This window comes from Hordeum vulgare, chromosome 1H, assembly GCF_904849725.1.
Source record: "Hordeum vulgare subsp. vulgare chromosome 1H, MorexV3_pseudomolecules_assembly, whole genome shotgun sequence".
Taxonomy (NCBI): Eukaryota; Viridiplantae; Streptophyta; class Magnoliopsida; order Poales; family Poaceae; genus Hordeum; species Hordeum vulgare.
The window spans coordinates 313,076,255-313,088,487 of record NC_058518.1 but is presented as its reverse complement, the minus strand read 5'-3'; the positions used below and the strand labels follow the sequence as shown (position 1 = coordinate 313,088,487).

General features: G+C 41.9%; 1 pseudogene; it reads left to right on the top strand.

Annotated features, from left to right (window-relative positions):
* Positions 1 to 6,970: 6,970 nt before the first annotated feature.
* LOC123398859 lies at positions 6,971 to 7,777 on the top strand (annotated as a pseudogene).
* Positions 7,778 to 12,233: the final 4,456 nt, after the last annotated feature.

The following is a 12,233-nucleotide window of genomic DNA, read 5'->3' as shown; positions in this document are numbered from 1 at the left end:
TTTTTTAGTCTCTCGATACTAACTAATTAGTTAGGGGAGGTGCTTACTTTTGTAGTTAAGGATCCAAAGAAATAGGTCTGGGGTATCACAAGATGAAAGCGGAATGCATGAAGCATAGAGAAGTGAAGTACAATATGAATAAGGAATGGTGGCACACTGGCGAATGCAAACTCTCAGCAAAGTCTCCTAGCAGAGATATTGGGTTGTCCGTTAAAAGAAAAGAGTTCGTTTAATAACTCCCATGGTGCTGGCCGTTCTCATTCTTACAGCAATCGAGTAGGCCGGGTCTTCAATGAGTCCCCTTAACACACTTGGAGAAGTACATATATAAGCATGATAATAATAGTCTATAATAATATAAGTGATTGGACGTTCGATCCCTCACCCTTTCTCACACACTACCTATGGGAGGAATGAGCTTTAAGGAAATAGAAACACAGGTGCTTTCCGAGAGCCAACGCTAATAGTTCAATGAACAAGAAGAAAACTTCCTTTTGTTTATCTTTCTTCTCATTGTTCACCTGAGACTCTCGAAATAGAACCGTCGACTTGATTAACAAGTTAAGTAGTAGGAAATGTGATTTTATCAACATCATCCAGCTCTAATTCCTCTCCGGCACAAGGTTTGTTAACCTCCACCTTTAGCTCATATGATTATCCACCTTTAGCTCAGATGATTATACACCTGATTTCTATCGCGATCTATCAATATTGGAAAGTCAAGGTAGTGAAAATGCACACGTGCTTTAGTAGCCAGAGTTAAAATGCACACCTGCTTTAGTAGCCAGATATAATACAGTTGAGTGCTCATTTCTTCCACTACTATACTTGCATCAGAACATGAAGAATCCCTATTTATTTTCCATGGTTCCTTCGAGTTGGTATCTTCTTGAATTCCATTATCTCGGCTGCTTGGAATTCCTATATCAATTACCTAACCCGATAGGGCCAACCTGCTCGGAATGAATGAATGAACCTGTTCTTCTTATTTGGTATGCAAAACTGATCCCCAAAGGTGAGCTCAGAATACGAACTAGGATTCCTGTCTTAAGCAAGTTATTCTTGTAAGGAAGATGCGGATTGAATGCATTGATTCTTCGGTGGAAATCCAAGACATGCCAAGAGAGATTTTAGATTGCATCCTGATTTCCCCCACACAGATGCTCTTAAAAGCTTGTTCACTTTCTTTGGGCTAGAAGATGCATGACTTTCTCAGCTACACCATCTTTATGCATGTCTTTCTCAGCTACACCCTTCTTTGAAGTATTGATTCTTGTCCTCCTTGCTTCTTTAAAGTATTGATTCTTCTCCTCCTTGGTCATGTCATGTAGAGGATGCAAAAGGAAGAGAGATGGATCATGTGGCAAGTGAAACATCTCCACGGGAAGACACTCTGAACATTTGTCCTCTTGTAATCCATTGCATGTTGGAGCAATTCTTAGGAATGTGCACTTGGTATTACTTACCTTTATGCCAGACTCGTTGTGATCTTCACCACTTCCTTTATTTTGCCTTTATCTTTTGGCAAGCGTCATGTCTTGGGGAATGATCTAGACACATCTATCCACTCGGATGTGGGTGATCATGAGTTATTATTGTTGACACTAACCTTGAGGTAAATAGTTGGGAGGCACAATTATAAGCCCCTATCTTTCTCTGTGTCTGATGGAAGCTTTGACCTCATAGATACCGTGTGAGTGCTAGCAATTATGAAAGACTATAAGATAATTGAGTATCTGGATTTGCTTGACAAGCTCTTACATTAACTCTTTCCTATGTTATGATAATTTGGAATTGCTTCAGTGACTCAGATCAAAGTTTGTTAGTTCTCAATAGAGTTGTCGATTTATATTTTTCCATGTGAATGAATTATTACTCCAGCATAAGAGATTATATGTCAATATGTGTTGCTTTTCTAAAGATAGCCATGACGCCTTCATGTCCACATTTTATTTTATCGACACCTCTATCTCTAAATATGTGGACATATTTATCGATTTCGGCTTTCGCTTGAGGACAAGCGATGTCTAAGCTTGGGGGAGTTAATATGTCCATTTTGCATCATACTTTTCTATTGATATATATTGCATTAAGGGCTGTTAATAAGCATTATGGTACAATACTTATGCCTTTTCTCTCTTATTTTACAAGGTTTACATGAAGAGGGAGAATGCGGGCAGTTGGAATTCTGGACCGGAAAAGGAGAAAATCTTGGAGACCTATTCTACACAGCTCCAAAAGTCCTGAAACTTTACGGGGAATTATTTTAGAATATATAAGAATTTTGGGCGGAAGAAATAAGCCACGAGACCCACCAGGTGGCCACAAGCCAACAGGGTGCGGCCTACCCCCTGCTCGTGCCCCTGTGGCTTGTGGGCCCCCTGGCAGGCCCCCGGCTCCCATGTTCTGCTATATGAAGGGTTTTGACACGGAAAAACACAATCTAGAACTTTCGGGACGAAGGATCGCCGTGTCGAAGCGCAACTTGGGCAGAACCAATCTAGAGCTCCGACGGAGCTGTTCTGTCAAGGAAACTTCCCTCCTGGAGGAGGAAATCGAAGCCATCGTCATCACCAACGATCCTCTCATTGAGAGGGGGTCAATCTCCATCAACATATTCATCAGCACCATCGTCTCTCCAAACCCTAGTTCATCTCTTGTATCCGATCTTTGTCTCAAAACCTCACATATGTACGTGTGGGTTGCCAGTAGTGTTGATTACTCCTTGCAGTTGATGCTAGTTGGTTTACTTGGTGGAAGACTTTATGTTTAGATCCTTAATTTTCATAAATACACCTCTCATTATGAACATGTATATGCTTTGTGAGTAGTTCGTTTGTTCCTGGGACATGGGATAAGTCTTGTTATAAGTAATTACGTGAATTTGGTATTCATTCTATATTTTTATGAGATGTATGTTGTCTCTCATCTAGTGGTGTCATGTGAACATCGACTACATGACACTTCACCATTATTTGGGCCTAGAGGAAGGCATTGTGAATAATAAGTAGATTATGGGTTGCTAGAGTGACAGAAGCTTAAACCCTAGTTTATGCGTTGCTTCGTAAGGGGCTGATTTGGATCCGTACGTTTCATGCCATGGTTAGATTTATCTAAATTCTTCTTTCATAGTTTCGGATGCTTACGAGAGAGGGTAATCATAAGTGTGAGGTTGTCCAAGGAAGGGAAGCATGCAAGAGCAGGTCCACCCACATATCAAATTATCAAAGTAACGAACGCGAATCATATGAGCATGATGAAAACTAGCTTGACAGAAATTCCCATGTGTCCTCGGGAGCACTTTGCTTTATATATATATAAGAGTTTGTCTAGGCTTGTCCTTTGCTATGAAAAGGACTGGACCACCTTGCTGCACCTTTGTTACATTTGTTACTTGCTACTCGTTAAGAATTACCTTATCATAAAACTATCTATTACTAATATTTTCAGTGCTTGCAGAGAATACCTTACTGAGAACTGCTTGTCATTTCCTTCTGCTCCTCGTTGGGTTCGACACTCTTACTTATCGAAAGGACTACGAGAGACCCCCCTACACTTGTGGGTCATCAGCGACTGGGATGCGTACCATTATTAGTTCTGATGATTGGAACAAGGAGCCCTAGACTAGGCATTCGACAGTACAAACCAGATGCGTGATGGACGGGATGTGGATTTCCGTGTCGTTGGGTCTGATCCCGATCTAATCATAGATCATTCCTTGACCATTCGTCATGCCCATAGATTGGATTTGGTCGAGTAATCTGTGAAGTGTTGGGATCTCGGCGGTGCTTGGGCCACTTGTGTGCTTGGGGTCAGCTTGTGTCCTTGATCCCCTGACGGCGCTTGAGATCGCCCTTGGGGAGAGCTCGGCTGACGCGAGTTCGGACGCCCCGAGCCTGTCGGGCTTTAAGGCCAGATTAGGGATGAAGTTTGTCACGGTGATTGGATTCATGACCTCGGAGGACAAAGCATCGAGGTCCGTGTGCTCCTTTAATGGAACGGAAAGCCCTGTTAACACAAGGTCTCCCCACGGGTCGTCTGTGAACGCTAGGCTCCCGAACCTGACTTCATGACTAGGGGCAAAATTCTGATCTGACCAAGGCGGGCGGCCGGATCAGCGTGTAGAACGATGCTTCCGAACGCGAAAATTTGTCCGGGGATGAACAAGTCTGTGTTGTAGACCTCCTCGTTGATCACCTATAGTTGATCCACCCATATTCGATAAAGAATCAAAAAGGTACTTGAAGACGACTTTGAATGGGAGGAGGTTTTCTTTTTATTAACATAACCTTATTTTTATGTCTTCTTCATTCTCAATCCCTATGGTCCATTGTAGGATGATTTTCCTAAGCCTTAAATTCATTGGCAAGGTGATCAGGGTCCTCTCCCTAGTCCTATTGAACCAGTGACTTCTCTCCTAGGATTGAATATGTTTTTCCTTTCCCCGATGGTTCCGCATTTCTATGTGGGTAGGATTCACCAGGGATCAGCGGCTTATTTAGCCGATGCAAAGCATGAAGCATAAGAGAAGAGTGTAGCAAAGCGAGTGTAATACTTGTAGCGAATATAAGTAGTGTCAAAGCCTACACTGGCTTAGCTTTGCCGATGCTTTCAGGACGAAGACGGTGATACCATACCACTCGCTAGTGATGATAAGCTTCACTCATAGCATATGTGGAAGATCCATCCAATTTTATTTATAGATTTATTTGTTCAAAGAAAAGACGCGTGAAAGTCATTCAGGGAACCTACTCTTTGTATCCTTTACCATATTCACTTTCCATATTCCCTTTCTTTAATTCAGACGCTATCGTACCTCAGGGAAAATCCAAATTTCTATCAACAATTCCCACCCAACTCTGGAATGACTCTCCCCTCTCTCCCTTAACAAATCAAAGGCCTCTTATCCATCAACCGCACCTTAATAGCTCAGACTTCCGAGCCTTGCCGGATGATGCAGAAGGACCAACATGAGAGGATCAATACAATAACCAACTCTCCCGCCCCGCTGCCGCTACTGCTCGAAAGCCTTTGGATCCCCTACAGGGCTGTCATGAGCCCCTACAAGGACTCAAAATAAAGCCGAAACCAGAAATAGGAAGTGTTGACCCGGATCAATTGAGTGCGAGCCCTTTTGTCTAAAGCTAATTCTCCTTATTTTAGAGTTGTGGTGAAGGTAAATTGAGCTCTGTCCTGTGGGGAAGGAAAAGGCTGTGTCGAAGCTCCAGGGCTTAAAGGAAGGTTTAGGCCTTGTGAGCAGCTCTAAATGATCAGAAAATAAGATGGTCCCACCCTTACTTCGGATTGAGGAATCGTTTTCTCGCTAACTTCTTTGTCTGGATTAGACTTTTAGTAGCCTAGTAGGTTGTTTGAGTTTCAGAAAGGAAGAGATGCTTTCTAAAACAGCCGTTACCGCTATGTTTTTTCCAATAAGTTCTTTTAGAGTATTGTGCCCCACTGTTCGAATAAAGTGTGTGCCTAAGTTGTCATGTGTTTAAGAATATACATATAATAGAAATACTTTCCCAATCCGTATAAGAGGAAAGAAGGGTCCGAAAATAAGCAGTAGAAGAATAACCCGTAGAAGAAGTTTAATCGCTTCTAGAGATCGGAGCCACACAAAGATAAGACTCCACGACGGCACGATCGGGATGATCCAAACTGGTAAAAAATGAGTCAAAACTTGTAATACCACAGTTATGGCCTTGTTACTAAGGAGAAATTGACATACTTAGCAAACAGAGATAGAATTATTTCAAAAAGAGATTAGGAAAGAACCATTTCCCAACCAAATAAAACAGGAAAGCATGAGGCTCGAAGCACTTACTCATTTCAAATTTAACCTTAGTATGCCCCACCCAAAAGTATTTCATCTTAATCAAATGCTAGCTTGGTTCGACATGCTCGATTGCACCCACTAACTAATACCTTCCCATCAGCATTGAATTCTCCATGCCTTCGCCTTGCTTTGTAGTCATTTTCTATGAGTAATCGGTCTGAAATCAATTTCAAGAAACAACTCTATCTCGCCTGTGGCCAAAAGTAGTGAAAATGTTATTTAGCTTAGTCAATATACAACAAACCTGCTAATTCTTTTTAGTTGAAAACCCTTTGTCCTTTGTCTGCAGGGGCAATTCCTAAGAAAAGTGCTACTAGCCCTTGTTTTGGTCATGTCCACAGGCCATTCCATTTGTCTTTATTCGTCTTTCTTTCGACAATCTATGCGTAATTCTACTTCTTGGACCACCGAATCCGCTTTTGAAAATGGATAACTAGCTCCATTCTGCATCAAGTATTAAGGATGGGCCCAAAGCACACTTTTGAAAGGCATCGGTCACCTTAAAAACCCAAAAAGTAGGACGTCTAGCGTGTCTCATTAGTGCTGCTCCTCGATCAAATGCTTTATCATTGAACGAGGCATATTAAAGTGAAAGAAGTTCCAGGTCGAGTCCCGAGAAGGTGATAGTTGATTTTGATCATGAAGTTGGCACTGGACTTTGGAATTGATTCTGGACCCCCACCTGCTGAGGACGCCCTGCCTGCTCAGGAAAATCCCATTACATATTTTCTCGAGGGGGACACGCTTGAACCAGCATAAACATGGGAATTCAAAAATATTCTGAATTTCTTGAAGACCAAAAGCAGAACGAACCTTCAAAATGAGCGAATCATAATAAAAAGATGTTGGGGGCGAGTGTAGTAGTTACGAATCGAGGGCAATCAACCACTATCTAAAAACCCAGGTTGGACAACTGCGTGCTGTGGGATTAGCACGGGATTTTGTTGTAAAGCAATTATGGAAATGGAAAAGGGACTTCAAAGCTTAGAAGAGACGGTCCCACTTCTATTAGGGCCTTCTCGGGATCTTGAGCAATGTCAATTTGCATTGATTGCAAACAGGGTGCAGAATTCTATGACGCAAACAAAGAAAAGGTCCCGCAGAAAGGAATCAGTCTCTTCAGTCCGGCGGATGCCTCAAATTCATTTTTACTTTGAATTACTCATTTTTTTTAAATTCGCACCGGAAACTTTTCTAGGAGAAGTTCGAATCCGTTCCGTTTGGATATTGATCGGTCTTGGTTTGACATGGTTTACGCGTTAATGGTTCCAGGAAGAGTCAATTTCTCCATTAGCTAAACCCTTTATTACCCTACCTTTGGACTCGTATTTTATTAGTACACAATCAACGGAGGACCCCCGACATATATTGCAACTTCTTCAATAGCATGCTCTTACTTCGTCTTTCCCTTAATAAGTCATCAAATTTGGTGCTTTTCGATCCCCAGTTGCTATGGGGAACAATGGCAGAAATACAATAGAATCATCCATTTAAGTGGTTGTCGCTTCTCCTTGTTCCTGCTCCTAACTCCTCCCCGGGTGATTCCCAATGGTTGGCACTTTCCATACTTCATGGGTGCAACATCAACAAATACGCTCATGATCAAGTTACAACCTAATATCTATGACAATATTATGTTAACTATTCGTATTTTGTTCATTCCATCGTATGCTCCCAGGTACGTGTAATTGTGATCTGTTTGCCAGAACTAAGGGGTCTTTCTATGGAAACCTTCGTGAGCAATCATTGTTTTTGATGGGTTTTCCACTTTTCACAGCTGCTCTTTCCACATCCCCGGATATCTGGTCCCAAACCGTCGCCCCATTCCTTATATATTCGATAATCGAGTTTGCTATCTTTGTGGCATTGATTTTACAAGTTCGTGAACAGGGTTGTATGAGTAGAATGAGGGTAAGCGGCTCGATCCAGAAAAAATAGGAGTAGACTAGAAAACCTAGAACTTCAAAAGTCACTATCAATGAATTCCTGAGCAATTCTAAACCAACGTATGCTCCGTATAGACGGAATATCAGATAAGAACCTAAGAGAAGTTTCGCGACTCCTTCGTGGAATACATGTCTTAGTATATGATGACCCACAAGTATAGGGGATCAATCGTAGTCCTTTCGATAAGTAAGAGTGTCGAACCCAACGAGGAGCAGAAGGCTCTGATAAGCGGTTTTTAGCAAGGTAATAACTGCAAGCACTGAAAGTAGCGGTAACAAGTGATTGTGTAGTGAGGTGAAACGTAGCAAGCAAAAAGTAACAAGTAACAAGTAGTAGCAATGGTGCAGCAAGTGGGCCAATCCATTTTGCAGCAAGGGACAAGCCTGAACGAAGTCTTATAGGAGGACAAATGCTCCCGAGGACACACCAGAATTTCTGTCATGCTAGTTTCATCATGTTCATATGATTCACGTTCGTTACTTTGATAGTTTGATATGTGGGTGGACCGGCGGTTGGGTGCTTCCCTTACTTGGACAAGCATCCCACTTATGATTAACCTCTCTGGCAAGCATCCGCAACTACAAAAGAAGAATTAAGACAACGTCTAACCATAGCATTAAACTAGTGGATCCAAATCACCCCCTTACGAAGCAACGCATAAACTGGGGTTTAAGCTTCTGTCACTCTAGCAACCCGTCATCTACTTACTACTCCCTAATGCCTTCCTCTAGGCCCAAGTATGGTGAACTGTTATGTAGTCAACGTTCACATATCACCACTAGAGGAAAAGACAACATACATCATATCAAAAAACCCTAACGAATATCAAATTCACATGACTATTATTAACATGAGTTATCCCATGTCCTCAGGAACAAAAGTAACTACTCGCAAAGCATAATCATAATCATGATCAGAGATGTAATGAATAGCATCAAGTATTTGAACATAAATGCTTCCACCAAGTAATCCAACTAGCATCAACTACAAAGAGTAATCAACACTACTAGCAACCTTACAAGTACCAATCGGAGTCGTGAGACGAAGATTGGTTACAAGAGATGAACTAGGGATTGGAGAGGAGATGGTGCTGATGAAGATGTTGATGAAGATGCCTCCCCTCCGATGAGAGGAGTGTTGGTGATGACGATGGCGACGATTTCCCCCTCCGGGAGGGAAGTTTCCCCGGCAGGATCGTCCTACCGGAGCTCTAGATTGGATCTGCTCAAGTTCCACCTCGTGGCGGCGGCGAAACCACGAAAAAGCTGCTGAATGATTTTTTTCTAGAAAGAAACCCTTCATATAGCAAAAGGGGGGAGCTAGTGGGCCGTCTGGGAGCCCACAAGCCCCCACTCCACCACCAGGGGGTGGCGTTGGCAGGGCTTGTGGCGCCCTGGCAGCCCCCCTTCGGTACTTCTTTCGCCCAATATTTTTTATATAATCCCAAAAAAATCCATGTAACTTTTCAGGGCATTTGGAGATGTGCAGAATAGTGGACTAAGATTTGCTCCATTTCCAGTCCAGAATTCCAGCTGCCTGAATTCTCCCTCTTCAAATAAACCTTGCAAAATAAGAGAGAAAAGGCATGAATATGGCACCACAAAGTAATATAACAGCCCATAAAGCAATAAATATCAACAAGAAAGCATGATGCAAAATGGACGTATCAACTCCCCCAAGCTTAGACCTCGCTTGTCCTCAAGCGTAAACCAAGTTCCAAAAACATGTTCACATGTTTAGGGACGAAGGTGTCGATAAAACATAATACGGACATGAGGGCATCATGATCACACATAGAACAGCAATACATCATAAATATTCTATGGGAAAGTAACAATTCCTTCACAATGCAAAGCATGAAGAAAAAACCTTACCGAGAAGTAACCAACAATAGTCCATAGTCATTGAAGCAATTGCAATTTATCAGAACATCAGAAAGAGTCAAATATGAGCTTGTAAGGCAAACCCACATACTCAATCATCTCTTTTGTTTTCCACAATTGTTACAACTCACGTGGTACTCATGGTGTCAAAGTTTCAGCTGGACACAGAGGAAGATAGGGGCTTATAGTTTTGCCTCCCAACTATTTACCGCAAGGGTAAAGTCAACAATAATAAAGCATGAGTACTCAACTCCAAGTTGATATATGAATATAGATCCTTCCCAAGCATGTGACGGTAGCCAAGACAAAGGCAAAAATACGGAATTGGTGAAGATCACCATGACTCTTACAAGGGCAAAAAGTAAAGGTACAAGATAGGCCCTTCGCAGAGGGAAGCAGAGGTTGTCATGCGCTTTTGAGGTTTGAATGCGTGTCCTCTTAGTGCGGAGGAATGTCACTTTATATTGCCTCCTGTGATAAAGAACTTTATTATGCAGTTTGTCGCTTTTATGTCTTCCTCATCACAGGTTTGTACAAAGCTTATTTTCCACACACTAATAGATCCTACATATTAGAGAGCAATTTTTATTGCTTGCACCGATGACAACTTACTTGAAGGATCTTATTCAATCCATAGGTAGGTATGGTGGACTCTCATGGCAAAACTGGGTTGAAGGTTTATGGATGCACAAGTAGTATCTCTACTTGGTGCGGGAGTTTTGGCTAATATGAGGTGGAAGCAATCGTCACATGCTAAGGGATCTCTAATCATATAACATTGTTTGGAACCAAGCAAACACAATTCATTATGTTGTCTTCCTTGTCCAACATCTACTCCTAAGCATGTAATAGTTTGGTGAGTGCTCATAATTATAAAAAGTGTCTAAGATGATATATTTATATGTGAACCTCTCTTTCCTTATTACTTCTTATTAATTGCAACAATGAGTAAGGTCTATGTTGATTTATTCTCAACAAGTTTCAATCATCATACGTGTCATATGTGAAGTTATCACTTTCCATAAGATCGTCTCATGATCTTTCATGCTATCGTTCTTTTCATACTTTTGATCATGGCACAAAGCAAAGCCCTTGACTAAGATACTCTTTATTATAGAGCTCGTAAGCTCGAATACATCAGGGGAGAGACAAAAGCAAAAGACTCAAACTAAACACTAAAGACTTATTCCTCTAAAAGAAAAAAGAAAAACTGAAAAGGAAAGAACTAAAACAAAGGTAAAAGCAAAAGATATAAAGGTGATACGATACCAGGGAAACTCCCCCAAGCTTGGCAGAAGCCAAGGGGGTTGCCCATGCCAATGCTTAGTTGTCTTCCTTTGGTGGTGGAATTGTCGCCTTTGATTCCAAGAGTGCTATCAATCTTTGATTTATACCTTTGAGATCTATGACGTGGTTTTCCAGAAAAACAACTTCACGAGAAAGGGAAATATTGTGAGCACGAGTTGTTTCGCAAAACCTCAAGAGTTCAATCAAGGATGGAGACAGCACGTGGAGGAAGGGTTGGAGAAAATCTACTCCTTCAACATCTTCAATGTTGAACATAGGTTGAACTTCCTCCCTAGCTTGGGTTTTCTCCTTAGCTTGGTCCCTGGCTTCCGTGACTTCTACTCTTTTCAGATCAGCATCTACTTCCTCATGAACTTGGTGAAGATCATTCTCCCCAACAGATTCCTGAGACATCTTTGCTCTAAATCTGCGGCAGAAACAAGCTCGAAACGAAAACAGAGGAAAACTGCGCAATACAGAGATCAAAACCTTCGGGCGAGTATATATTGATTTTTTCTGGACCAGAAGGAGTGCTCCACAAGAAAACGGAGTCCGGGAGGCACACAAGGTGCCCACAAGCTTGCCCTCCGCCACCAGGGGGTAGGGGGCGGTGGCAGGGCTTGTTGCCGCCTCGTGCGCTCTCTGACTGCTTTTTATTTTTCTAATTTTCCAAAAATTCCAAAATAGAGGAAATTTCCTATTGGAAAAGCATCGGAGTCCAATTTCTTGCCGAAACAGATACCTCTTCGTTTTCAGGGTCTCAAACAGGTTGATAAACATCCCTTATGTACTCCTTTGGAGTTATGACATTGATGATATTGGTCTCTACATTTATGGGAGTACCAGAGATGTAATGCTTGATTCTTTGCCCATTTACCACTCTAGGAAAATTTCCTTCCGTGTTATTGATTTTGATGGCACCAGAACGATATACTTCCTCGATAACATAGGGACCTTCCCATTTAGAGAGAAGCTTGCCTGCAAAGAATCTCAAACGATAATTGTATAGCAAGACATAATCACCTACATTGAACTCTCGTTTCTGTATTCGTTTGTCGTGCCATCTCTTAACCTTTTCCTTGAACAGCTTGACATTCTCATATGCCTGGGCCCTCCATTCATCTAACGAGCTGATATCAAAAATCTGCTTCTCACCGGAAAGTTTGAAATCAAAGTTGAGCTCTTTGATTGGCCAATAAGCTTTGTGTTCCAGCTCAAGAGGTAAATGACAGGCCGTACCGTAAACCATTTTATACGGCGACATGCCCATGGGATTC